This window comes from Marmota monax, unplaced genomic scaffold (assembly GCF_021218885.2).
Source record: "Marmota monax isolate L192 unplaced genomic scaffold, Marmota_monax_Labrador192_F-V1.1 WCK01_AAM20220418_F8-fsc01956, whole genome shotgun sequence".
Classification (NCBI taxonomy): domain Eukaryota; kingdom Metazoa; phylum Chordata; class Mammalia; order Rodentia; family Sciuridae; genus Marmota; species Marmota monax.
Window position 1 is genome coordinate 18,154 of NW_026694234.1, and position 13,951 is coordinate 32,104.

At 35.2% G+C, this 13,951-nt stretch overlaps 2 pseudogenes; both read left to right on the plus strand.

Moving 5' to 3' along the window:
• The first annotated feature begins 2,664 nt into the window (after window positions 1–2,664).
• On the plus strand, window positions 2,665–5,011 carry LOC124108434 (melanoma inhibitory activity protein 2-like; annotated as a pseudogene).
• A 6,014-nt stretch (window positions 5,012–11,025) lies between these two features.
• LOC124108433 (protein lin-54 homolog) lies at window positions 11,026–12,730 on the plus strand (annotated as a pseudogene).
• Window positions 12,731–13,951: the final 1,221 nt, after the last annotated feature.

Genomic DNA, 13,951 nt, shown 5'->3' on the forward strand with positions numbered 1-13,951 from the left:
TTTGGTAGGAAATGAAATTACAAGTTGTGGGAAGGTGCATGAATAGCTGTTTCTGAACTCTGTAAATGTTCAGGAAGTGCATGGGGTACTGCATCTGTCATCATCATCTCTGGTGATCTGGGGAATGGTGAAATGAATGGTGCAAAACTGTCTCACATTTAAATAAGTGGTCAGACCAGGTGCCCATGTTGCAGAGTGGAAAGTCTCAAAGGCAATTTCCACAGAATTCACTTTTTAGCTGGGTGTGGTTCAGTATTTTATTACTATTTGATATGCTATCAAAGATTTTTTGCAATTTCAAAATTTTATAATCCTTCAAAGAAAAATTATTTTTAATAATTCTCACTTTTTCCCCCTAGTGAAAAATGGGAAAGGAGAGTGGGAAGGAATGGAACAGCATTTGATGTCTGTTCTGACTGTCTGCTTAATGATGAGAATAACACTATTAGTGAATATTATAATTACTATTACTAAAATGTGATTTACCTGCATGTTCAGATGAGGAAAAGGGTCAGGAAGTTGATTTGAATGTAGGTAGCTTGAAACAGGTGCTGTAGATGCAAAAAGCTTCTCTCATTTAGTGACTTTTACATCCAAACAGATACAGCTCTGGAGAGTAAGGAGGAATCTTCAGCCTGGTTTTTGTGTGTTTTACTTGATGGCTAACTGCTTCTATTGGGTTTGGAACTGAAGACAATTTGTTTGAGTCCCAGAACTGTTGCTTTTTAGTGGTATGCCTTGACCAGTAACCTCTCTGAAACTTAGTGTGATTTGTGTTGCTATAATTGAATATCACCCTTGGTAAATTATGGAGAAAAGCCATTTATTTATCTTTTGGCTCTGGAAGTTCAAGAGCAAGGTGCTGGCATATGCTGAGTACTACTGGGTCATATAGTGGTAGAAGATAGCATGTAGTGTTATGGTTTGAATCTGAAATGTCCTCTGAAAGACTGTGTTTTTTGTTTTGTTTTGTTTTGAGGCAGGGACTCACTAAATACCTTAGGACCTGGCTAAATTGCTGAGGCTGGCCTTGAACTTGTGATACTCCTGCCTCTGCCTCCTAAATGGCTAGGATTACAGGTGTGTGATACTATGCCCAGCTGATAATTTGATTCTGACACAGGTATATACATTGTGAAATATTCACTACAAACTAATTAGCATTCGTAACCTCACATAATTACATTTCTCCAAAAGTTTCTAAACTTTCATACCCTATTGAACTGGGTAAGTGTTTTAGATTACATTGATACAGCTCTGGCCATAGAATTATAATCATTCTAATTATGAATGGTGGCATAATGCCTTTCAACTTTTCATGTATTTAGAGATATTTAGAAAAGCAATGACTTCTAGTGAGTTATTTACTTCAAACATTTGATCTGTATTATTAACAGTTAAGCATAATTAGAAAGAAAAATAAATTTGAATGTCCTGCATTTACATCAAGTAATGAACTCTTTATCTGAACAGAAACATAATTCACCTTCAGGAGCTAAATTCATTTCAAAGAGTCATATTATATCCTTCTCTTTTCTATACGTTTATAATGACCAGCCTACTTAGAAGTTTTTACATTCTATGAGAAGTTAAAAAAAATATCTGAAAAAAGATTTTGAAGACTCTTAAATAGTAGTCTAGAAAAACTGACCTGAAAACCATCTGAAGTTTTAATCTTCTTATTTTTAAACACATTACATACTTTTAAAAAGTAACTTGTCATAACTGATTTGTGCCCATGTTAGCAACTCTTCTAAAATTACTCTTAAAATAGTATAACAGGAGAGTTTTTCCTATAGAAAAAATTTATATTACTTCTATAGAAAGTGTCAACAGGCCTAGGAATGAAGCTCAGTGGTAGAGAGCTTGCCTAGCAGGTAAACGTCCTTGGAGTTTCACTCCCAGCACTGTAAAAAGTGGAACGGGAGAAAGAAGGAAGGAAGGAAGAAAAAAGAGAAGGAACAGGAGGGGAGAGAAAGGAATGAGTCATTAAAACAAAAGAGCAAGTGATACAAATATAAATATATAATGTACTAGTTCTTTAAAAATGTTACAGAACTTTAGAATTTGAGTTACAACAAATTGGGTGATATTATGACTGTATAGAGTGGCACATTCTATACAGTCATAATATCTGTTCTGCTGTGGCCTGGCCTAAACCAAACCAATGGGTGGGTGACCTGGAGAGGAGTTCTTTCTAGCTTGATTGGGCAGGCTTGAAGCTGTGCTGCTTCAGGATTCTCAGCATAGTGAAGGGGCCAAGCATTCCCTGACAGGTAGTGTGAGTGTGCTAGGCCCCTGGGAGCCCATGACTGGGGTTCCCCGTGCCCATGCCTGCAGGCTCCTCACCACCCACTGGTTCACAATGGTCTGCTCCATTGTCTGGTGCAGGTTTGTTCCTGACCAAAGGCCTGAGTGTCCACAGCCTGTTTTGGTGTGGCTGGCATTGTGTGATTGTGGAAGGAATTGCCAAAATAGCCTTAGCATGATGTGGGGGAAACAGCTGCCCCTTAGCCATACTTGGGGGGTGGTCCTGGAAGATGTCAACAGGGTTGTGGTGTGCATTGTCTGAAGACATGGAAACACATCCTAGTCCTTATGGCTGTCCATGGGAGTTGGTGATATGTTCAGCTATTTGATTTTTTGTCATTCTCTTGTTTTTGCAGAGAAGTTATCAATCTGTGAGTAGCAGGAGTTACACGAGAAGAGAAGAAAAAGCTTGCTGGAAAACTTTCTGGACTAGTTGAAGAAAAATGTGAACTACTTGAAAAAGTTAGCCTTGTTCAAAAAGGCTATGAAGACTTAGAGTTATCTTTAAAGAATGTCATTTTGGAGAAGGAGTCAATAGAAGCAGAAAATTTGGAGGCAATATATGAAAATCTGGATAAATCCTTATCTAAACTTGAGGATGAAATACTCCTTCTAGAAAAAGAGCTAAAAGAAGAGAAAACTAAACATTCTCCACAGGATGAATTGATGGTGGATATATCAAAAAAGGATTAATTTCCTAGAAAATGAATCAAAATCCCTCAGATGACAAATACCTAAAGCTAAAACAACCTTGAGACTATTCCAAATGAATGAAGAAGAATTTAAGGTAGCAATAAAATAGGTTTTGCATAAAAATTCCCAACTTCAGGAAAGTCAGAAACAGCTTATATATGAAGCTGAAGTATGGAAAGAAAAAGTGAATGGCCTTAATAAACAGAAAACAATACTTGAAGACTCCAAAGTACATGCAGAACAAGTTCTAAGAGATAAAATCACATTAAGTCTCCTACTGAACACTTGGTGCAGATGAAATATTGGGATTCTGTTCTTAGAGAAGTCCTAACAGATGATGGTAACTTGGAATTGGAAATGAAGAGTGTTTGTGCTCACTTAGAGGATCAGCCAAATGGAGCATTGAAGGATCAGTTTTATGCTGTTAAGTTAAATGCCTCTATTAAACCCTTACAAGGAGAAAGAAATCAAATGTTTATTTTTTGAAATAATTTAAACAAAGGAAGACCTTATAGAACATATTAAAAATCTTAAGACAGAACAAGCATCTTTGCAGTCAAAAAATACACAATTTAAAAGTGAGAATCAGAATCTTCAGCAGAAACTTAAAGTCATGATTGAACTATATCAAGAAAATGTAATGAAATTCCAATGGAAATTAATAGGAGAGGAAAACTATTGAGTAGAACTAGAAGAGAAACTTTCCAAAATGGAGGAAAACATCAGCCATGCAACTGAACAGCTGGAGAACTATAGAAATCAAGTGAAAGACCTTGAAGAAGAATTGGAGAGAACCATTCATTCTTATCAGGGGACGATTATGGACTTTGAGAAAAAAGCACATGATAATGATTTGGCAGTTCAGAGTGCTGAAAAATAACTCAATGATTTAAGGAAAGAAAATGTTCATGACGGATAAAACTTAACTGAATATGAGTTTAAATTTAAACTTGTAGAAAAAGATTCTTCTGCATTTAATGATTCAAATACAGCCTTTGGCAGAGAGCATTCCCCAATTGGCCTCTCACCATTGGGTCGACCTTCATCTGAAATGACAGCTCCACATTTGGAAAAGAAGGGTCCACTGAGACTCTCACCTTTGCTTCTGAGGGTAGGAAGAAGAGGCTCAAGAGGCTCAAAGAGTCCTCTGGGCCCTCAGATTATCAATGAAAGAAGAAAGTCAGTCTATGATCAGATAATTGATCCTCAGAGAGTGCCTTATAACTTTGGGCCCCTGTCACCTTCATGGGTACAGAACCCTAAAATGGTGATGGCTCTACCAGGCTAATCATATTCTGATCCATGTCTTCCTCTACCAAGGCAAGATGGATGTTATTCCAATTATGGTAGACCATCTGGGACCATCAAAACTCAGAAGTTCTACTATGCCACCTTTGGATAAAATGGATGTTCCTCTGTCTTCAGAAATGGAAACCAGTAGAAATGATACCAAATTTGATCTTGGTAATTACCATGTGCCTGATTCATTTCTCCCTGGTGAAAATGAAGCTACTGGCTCTGGCTTCTGGCTTTGCTTTCTCACCTTTCCTTCCAATCAGAGGTTCATTGTTTCCAGAGGATCCACGGAGTCAGTTCATGAGAAGAGGACCTTTTATTTTCCCACCTCCTCCAGGAAACATGTATGGAGCATCTCGAGAATATTTTCCACTGGGCCCACCACCCCTTGCATTCCCTATGGGACCATGGTGTTTTCCTCATTATCTCTCCCCAATAGTTGAATTCCTCCTCACTCCCCCGCATTCTGAAAGTAGAAGTGAGCTCCCTTCAGGGTTGATTTACCTTCAAATGAACCTGCTACTGAACATCCAGTAGCACAACAAGAATCCTGACAATATTTTAAAATCTGCCTTGAAAAGTAATACATATCTCATTTTTAGTTTAACTATCTGCTTTTACTCAAGTATCTATACTTTTGCTCCTATTGAAGTTTAATGGAATTACAATTCTTAGAATAGTGTTTTGTAAATAAAGATGGTTTAAATATGAATCTTATGAGTCAATTATTTCCATTTAATTTTATTCTAGATAGTGTAACTTAATTTGATTAATTTACATAGGCGACAATGGGAATATTATATACATAATCTTGCAGTCAGGGATATTTTAAAATCTAAACAAACCTGTGCCTTTATACAACTAAATGTTCTTATTATGATTGTAGCAAGTGTGAAAATAACTTTATGCTTAGTGAAAGATTTTAATTGATTTAAAGTCCTGCTTGGATTGATGATACTAATAAAAATCAGGTAGTTTTCTATAAAAGAAGAATAACTATAGCATATTAAGAATAATAATAAACAAGAAAACACAACTATGTCATGTAAATAGGAGATTTCAAATATAAAAAATTCTAGTTATCAGAAAACTTTTTGAAATTGGAAACCACATTTTAAGTTCACTCAGTCCCCATTGTCCCTCATATTCTTTATTTTATGCCCATTTTTATAAAATTAAGAATTATATTCTGCTCTGGGCTAGGTCCCCTTTTTATTTTTGTATTGATGGTACCATGTGCTCATTCAATGAAGAATTGTGTCATAGAATGGAGAATTCCATTGGTTAAAATTATATTCCAATGAGTACAAAATTGTGCAAAAGCACCGTTATATATGCAGGGAATTATCTGTCTTTAAATAAGTAGGCTTTCCCATAGTGGTAAACAGAGTAATAAATGAGAAATGTAAGCAGATACATTTTTAGCTCAATAGGTGGTAGCCAGATAAACCCAGAATGAGTATCAGTGAAAATATGAAGAAAGTTGTAGGGATGAAAAGGAGGGAAATGGGTGATATGCATTTGCCAAAGTGCATTAAAATGTAGGCCTCATGGATTTTCAGATTCCCACATAGGGGCCTGAAAGGGTGTACAGTGAGAACAGTTAATGACAATGGCTTGTTGGGAAGAAATGGAAAAATCTTCGTTAATGATTGTGCATTTTGATGAAAAAAATATCCATGAGTTTTTACAGTATCTGAAAATAAAATATAAAGGGATCTCACAGCTTACCTGTGTGGGCATTATTCTCTATCAGAGGTCCAGGAATCTTGGTGTGGGTGTGCATATAAGCAAGGAAGATGGGGGGCATATGATGCTGTGAAAGAGTTTGAAGGGTTAAAAAAAGAGATTGTAAGTTGGAATCTAAACGAGGGGCTAATACAGCTACAGAAATATGAGGAACAGGTTTAGCTGTACATTAAGAATCTGTAACAATGTCCCCCTCCCCCCTCCCCCTCCTCCTCCTCCTCCTTTTTCTTTATACTGGAAATGGAACCCAGGGGCTCTTTACCACTGAGCCACATCCCCTATCCTTTGTATTTTTTTCTTTTGAAACAAGGTCTCAATAAATTGCAGAGGCTGTCATCAAAGTTGCAATCCTCCTGCCTCAGTAGAAAAAGATCTCAATGCCAGGATAATGGAGGTTAATTCAGATTGCTGTGGAGAGAGTTGAGGCAGGATCCTATTGTTTCTTCAACAATTGGAAAGAAAAAGGAGAAAGTAGTTGGGCATCAGTTGTAATTTCTAATTTATTCATTTAAGAAAACATGTTGATGAAGATTAATCCCAAGTATTTTAAGTGTAATTTAGTTATTTTAATCATAAAATAAGAATATCAGAAAAAATATGATCAGCAATATTAATTATCTCTTCTCTGTTGAAAAATTTTAGAAGCAGTGGATGTTTTATTACATTTTAGACATATTTTTAGAAATAAAGATTATTTTGTCTGGCCATCTAGAAAAATTTGTGAGTTAGAATTTTAAAGACACCTATGCTTTTATTTAAGTAATTGATTTGAATTGAATTATTTGGCTCCATTTGCTTGTTTGAATTTTAATTCATGAGTGCTAATTTGTTTAAATGCCAGTTTGATACCAAGTACATAATAAATAGACAGTACAGGCCTGTATGATTGTAAATGCCAGATATCAAATCTAATATCCATGATGGACACTGAAATCAAAGGTTTCAGAAAGCTGGCTATTTGTCCGATGGTTATCAGATTTATTCCCATCATCACCACATTTATATCCTCCTAAGGATTTATTAAAATAAATTTTTGAATGTATTTGAGGGTTAACCCTGGAGAAATTGGCCTTTGGACAAAGAGAGAATATAAAAACCTTTAGAGTTAGATAAATTAAGCCTGATCACAAAAATACATTAATTAACATAAAATATTAAAAAAAAAAAAAACTTACATAGCCACAACACTAACTTCTTCATTAGGTCAGAGTGTACTTTTAGTTCCGATACAAGTCAGTTCAGATATAAAAAATGTGGAAACCTGTGAAATTCTCAAAACAAACATACAAAATATTTTTCAAAAAGAAAGCTTATACATTTGGTATCTATTTTTTCTTTCTTTCCAGTAACAATAGTTAAGAAAGCCAGCTGAAAACAGATAAGATAGCCAGCCAAGCAGTTTGGATTTAAAGAGACACTTTTTCTTCTCTTATTTTTATGGGTAGCCACCTCAGAAAAGACTCTAATTCAAACAAAAGAGAGCTTTATTTACCTGTCCAGGGACTGTCTCCCACCCATAGAGACTGATGCTCTGTGGGAGAACAGCAATGTCCTTGCCAGTGTCTTAAGAATTTAAGGATGGAAAAAAATCCATAATTCAGGGGCTTTTCTCAGCATCACGCAAGCAAGCAAGTTACAGAGGCTAAAAAAAAGCAGTTAGCTTAATCAAATCTTGGGTCCAAACGAGTGCTGGACAACCATATCCTGGGTTTCAGCTGAGTGGGGCAATAATCTATTTTATTTTAAAGTCATGTAGACCCATGAATGTACTTAAACCCAGCATGTAGCTCACCATGACCACCACCATATCCTGAGTTGGGTACATTCTGTGGGTACAGGAAAACAATATTTGAAAGAAGACACCTTTTATTTCAGTTTCTCAGAAACAGCTCTTGTAACCATTTTTTTTAATAGATGGCAGCAAAATGGAGTCAAAAATCTTATATGGAGTCAAATGGAGTCAAAAATCTATAATGTTTTTACTAATCTATAACCTATAACTTATATTCTTACTGATTTTTTGATAAGTTTACACCACAATGTTGTCTTAACTGTTTTTTTTTTTATAAGCCTAGTAAATCTTGTAGGACCTGTAATTTATGTTTTGAATGTAAGACTAGGCAAGCTAGAGATCCAGCATAAGCCAAGAAGTAAGGAAAATTGCTGTAATCATTTTTTGTAAGATTATTTCTTTTTTTTTTTTAAATTGTGAGTTGTAGTTGAAGACAATACATTTATTATGTTTACTTATTTTTATGTGGTTCTGAGGATCCAACCTAGTACCTCACACATGCTAGGTGAGCGCTCACCTGCTGAGCCATATCCCCAGCCCCATAAGATTATTCTCTTAAAGCATGGTGTTGTATTTTATATTTTTTTTCTGGAGAGTTACTCCTCCTTCTTTATTTTTGTCTCAAATCTTGGTAGATATGTTTTGAGGGTTATTGAGATTAGTATTGTAAGTTGATTTTTCCCAATGGTTATGCCACAATCCCATCATTATTCATGACTGATAATCCCCTTCCTTATATGTACTGTGATGCCTTTTAAATTGTACAGTAAATTTACTCCCCTTCCCAGGCTGTTACAAAAGCATGTCTGTTATTGTCAAGTGCTGTGATTTAATAATCTGACATTTTAGAAACGTTCCAGTGTTTCATAATAAGGTGGTCCTCCCTCATTGCTTTTTTTCCTTCTACAAGTTCTTCATCCTCTTCCTGACTATTGATTCCCTTCATATGTAATTTCTTATGGTATTTGATTGTATTTATTAATTCTCATAAGTAGCCTACATGGGAGAGAGCTACTATATTATTAGTACTCATCCACTTGAATTTGTTAACTTGGAAATTTATGCATGAGCCATTTTAGCATATTCTGTGCTTTGAGGAATTTTTAGTTACAGTGAGTTAAAAGTATACATGTTTTCCTGAGTGTTTGGGCAAATTCAGGTAGCATTTAATTAGTATTCTAAGAGCTGTCCTGTTCTAAAACAGGAATTATTTAGGAAGTGGTAGATCATAGTCCTTTGTTGCCTTGTTTAAATTTTTAAAAAATAATCAAATTTGCAAATAAAATTTAAAAGGTCTTACTTGAATTAGGTCACACATGTGTTAGTGTGGAAGAGTGCTAAGATTACTAAATCTGCTTCATTGTTCAACATCTGAAAAGGGAGTTTTGCCTGGTTAATTAAAAAAAAAAGTCACAGTAAAGCCAGAAAATAGGGTCAGTGTCTTAATAAATTACTGAACTTCTGTTTGTGACTTCATTTGCTTAATTAAGTTTATGGTAAATTTCTCAAAGTGATAACAGGAAGGATTTTGCAGTCTCATGCAGTTTAAAATAGATATCACATTCAATATCCCAGTACACAGAGATGCTATTTAATTATTTATAATTTCTCTTATATCAGTACGGTACCAGGGTGTCCTTATTTAGTACTTTGAATTTTCCATTTTCAAATTACTCAGCCTACCTGAGAGCACTTATGAGACTGCTCTGTTGGAGGTCCAGTGAGTCTATAGTTCTGCCATTTGAAAACACATGTAAGGGGCTAGGGCTGTAGCTCAGTGGTAGAAGCTCTTTTCTAGCACATGTGAGGCACTGGGTTTGATCCTCAGCACTACATAAAGATAAACAAATAAAATAAATGCATGTTGTCCATTTACAACCACAAAAAAAAATTAAAGAAAAAAAGAAAGGAATATATGTAAAGATGAAAAATGGTAAATAAAGGAAAAGTAGTATGATAACTAATGAGAATACTAGTTATTGGGCAGAATGCAAGTCTACAAGTAACCAGTGCAAAGCCTATGTCAGTAGGTATAAATGTTGGTTTATAGTTTAACAAATTCTAGTTAAATATTTGTTTCTTTCCCTTTCTACTTTCAAGGTTTAAGCTGATTGCCTGTTAAAATATAATTGATTTACCCACATGCAAATGTTTTAATGAAAGTGTACAGTGTGGCTTTCATTTAATTCTTTGTTGACTGGCAGTTGGTTCACTTCTTTAACAAACTATCTTTCTCCAATGAATCCATGTATTACACACATTTTTTTTTGGGGGGGGGAAGGAAACCTGTAGGTCAAAACCAAAGTTGTTGGAATTTGTTTTGAATATTTATTGTTTGGATGAGACCTTATTTGAAAAATTTAGGAAGAAAAATATCAGAAAAATATCAATAATTCCATTTTCAGCTTGCAGCCAGCCAGTGTTCTGGCTATGGAAAAAAGAAGCTCCCTAAACTGGGAAAGTTTTAAAGGATTTACTTAAGAGGTGATAAATTACCAAAAATAACCAAATACTAAATAAACAAATAAGTAAAACAAAAAATAAATGGGGGTGGGGTTCAGAGGCTTTGGAAGCATCTGAGGTAGCTCAGGACATGAGGGATCCATAATTCCAAAGAGATAAGAAATGCACTGAGGTAAGTTGGACACTCTTGGAAAGGTAGGGCTTAAAATATGCATGCTGTTGAGATGCAGAGCAGTTATAACACAAAAGTAAAGACTTCAGCTTGTTAACACATGTTTCAAGGTCCCACCTTTTCCTGGAACATAGTACTGTTACTAACCTGTATTAGTTTATTAATGCCTCAGATGCATGTGTAATCTTTAGGGTACTAACTCAAAGATTAATAAAGTAGAACCAGTAGAGGTAAAATGGAATATCTGAATATATGATTAATGTAAAAGAAGAAAGAAAGCAGAGAAAATAAGAATACATAAGACTGTACCTTTTTGGAAATTAGATTATCATGGTTCAAGACTCTGTAAATAAACTTTAAAGCATTGAAATGGTGTAATTTAAGGAAGAGAACTTTATGGCATGTAAATCATATTTTAGAATCTTTTAAAAGAATATGAGATGAGTAGAACAACATTAAATGGAAATGGACAAAATACTCCAATTAAAAGTTATAGACATAGTGAATTATGGGATGAAGTGGTAGGATGATGTGGGGCTTGTGATTTTGAACAAACCTGGGTTTGTGTCTTGGAGGCACCACAGCTGCTAGGAGCCTGAAGAATGCCTTGTGAGGAGGCAGTGGTGCCTCTGGTGTTGCACCTGATCACCTTTCTAGCAGGAGAATGATCATAGAGGTGGTGCCAGATGAGATTGCTAAGAAGCCTGGAACACCAAACTGTGGTCCAGTAATCATGAAGTTGATCTTTGCAAAACCAATTAATAGTAAATCAGTTACAGAAAAGACAACTCAATTATCACCATCAGTCATTGCAGGTAAGGTTCTTTCACAGTCTACCCCTGGAACTCCATCAAAGACCATAACAATATCTGAAAGTGGTGTTATTGCATCAACTTTTAATTCTACAATGCAGGTGCCAAATAAAATAGCCATCTCACCTTTGAAATCACCAAATAAGGCAATGGAATCAGCTGTGCAGACCATCACTGTTGGAGGAGTGAGCATATCACAATTTAAGACAAGTATTCCTCTGGAAACTGCTCCCAATTCCTCTGGAACTTCTGGCAAATGCCCAGCAGATTCAAGTGCCTCGAAGAAAGTTTCATAATGTCTGATTTGTTACTGACACAAAATCCAGTATCTTAACCCAACCAGTTAGTCAGAATCCCAGTAAAAGCATTAAGCCTCTTTAGGAAGCAAAGCCAGTGGTTGTTAATACAACCCCAGTGCAAATGTCAGTTCCATTTTTCCAAGCTTAGGCTATCCAACAAGTTGTCCCCAAATCCATCAATCCAGCTTCATAAATAGTAACTAACAGCCAACCACATCAATGGCTTATCATGCCTTCAACCTCACTGTCACAGATCCAGCCCAACCTCCCTAACCTGCCACCAGGTACTGTCCTGGCACCAGCTCCAGGAACAGGGATTGTGGGTTATGCAGTGCTTCCAGCTCAGTACATTTCTCAGCCACAGCAGTCTTCATATGTGTGTATAGCAGTCAGCTCTAATTTTACTGGAACATCTGGTATCCAGACCCAGGCAAGTCTTCCACTCAATGGCATAATTCCATCAGTATCTGCCAGTCAGCCCAGAAAGCCCTGTAATTGTACAAAATCACTGTTTGGAATTATAATGTGATTGCTTTGTAAATGGCAAATTTTATAACAATTGCAGTTGTACTAACTGCTATAACAATTTGGAACATGAAAATGAAAGGCAAAAAGCAATAAAGGCATGTCTTGACAGAAATAAAGAAGATTTTAAGCCTAAGATAGGGAAAGGAAAGGGGGAGAATCATATCAATGTCATAGCAAGGGATGTAATTGCCAATATTAGGATGTCTTAAAAACTATTGAGTGCTATGAGGCAAAAATAATGTGTTCCTCGATATGTAAATGTGTTGGTTGCAAGAATTTTGAAGAAAACCCATAAATAAAGAAAGGCATGGATGCATTTGGCAGGTGAAGCTTAAGTAAGAGTGCAGCAACAAACAGCAGAAGACTAAATTATCTTCTCAGATTATTTCAGACTTGCTTACTAGGCCAACAGTGGCTTTGAATATTGGAGGAGGAAAATTGCCATTTATGTTTATAACTAAGGAAGTAGTAGTTGGCTTCACACCCAGCCAGAGCAGGCAGACAAGAAGAGTGAATCAAAGGCAGCAGCAGAGTGGGTGATTCTTGAGGCATTGGGATGATTTTGATATGCATCATCAACTCTGCAGGAAAAGCAAAAGTGACCCTGGTACCATGAACTCTTGTACAAGACTGATAAATGGGCCTGTACAGAAATGTTAAGGATGTTTGAATTTCTGGAAGACAGTTTAACAATTACTGTATTTTAATTCAGTCCTTTTTAAAAATAAATATGAAATTATAATATTAAAAGAGAAGAAATTTCAAGTGAGGAAATGAGAACATTTTAAATCTTAGTTAATTCTATGCCCCTTCTAAATTGGATTTTTCTTTTAAAAATTTTTTCTTTACTGTATTATATAGATTCTTAATTTCCTTAAGAAACAGCCAAAGCAACATTGGTATTGCCCAGTCATTCTTTAGTTTTAGATTTAGAATAAACACAGATAGAATATCTACATTATCAAATATGGAACATATTTGAATGACATCTTGTGTTTAGAACAGTAGTATCTTTTTAAGAAAAATTAGATTTTTTAGGGTGAATTCTGGAATATGCTATTTTTACTTTTGAAAATCAGAAGGGGAAGATATCCCCAGGCACATTTTTTAAATTAAGTAGTTATATTTTCAAAAACACACAAAATATTAAGGTACAGTAAGTGATTTTCAGAGGAGGGAAGCTTTTCTTTAATGAGGAATGGCTAACATGCTTAGGGATCTCTCCATTGTCTTTCAGAGGTGGCCTGTGTTTGAAACAATAAAGTGTTGAAGTGATTACTGGGTATTGTTAAAATGAGGTATGTGTGAATAGAATTAAACATTATGTAGTGGTAACATAGATATTCACATAACTATCAAATATAAAATTTATCTGGGATGAGAAATAAGGAATATAGAAGCTGCAACAGATGAGTTTAGGGAAAGAATTTTAATCAATACAGTTCTCTTTGTAGACATTTGAACTAAATTCTTTCAAACCAATACATGATTCTTAATTTTTTACCCAAATAGACTGCCTAACAAAGCATTCAAAATTGTAGTGGGATTTGTATTTATAAGGAATGCTTAATATGCCATTATTTTTACCTAGGGATTTGGTAAGCTGAAGGTATCTGTGTTTTTAAATAATTGCTAAAATAACCTAAATAATTTTCAGTAATTTAATAACTGTGAATTTACAAGCCTTTTTAAAAATAGGATTACAGATTTTATGACAGAAAAAAACCATGTTGGTATTCAGGCATTCTATTAGGTACTTTATTCCTCATTAATTATTAGTCTATGATCATTTCTTTTCTTCAAGGACTCCATAATTGCATGTATCAAATGTATATAT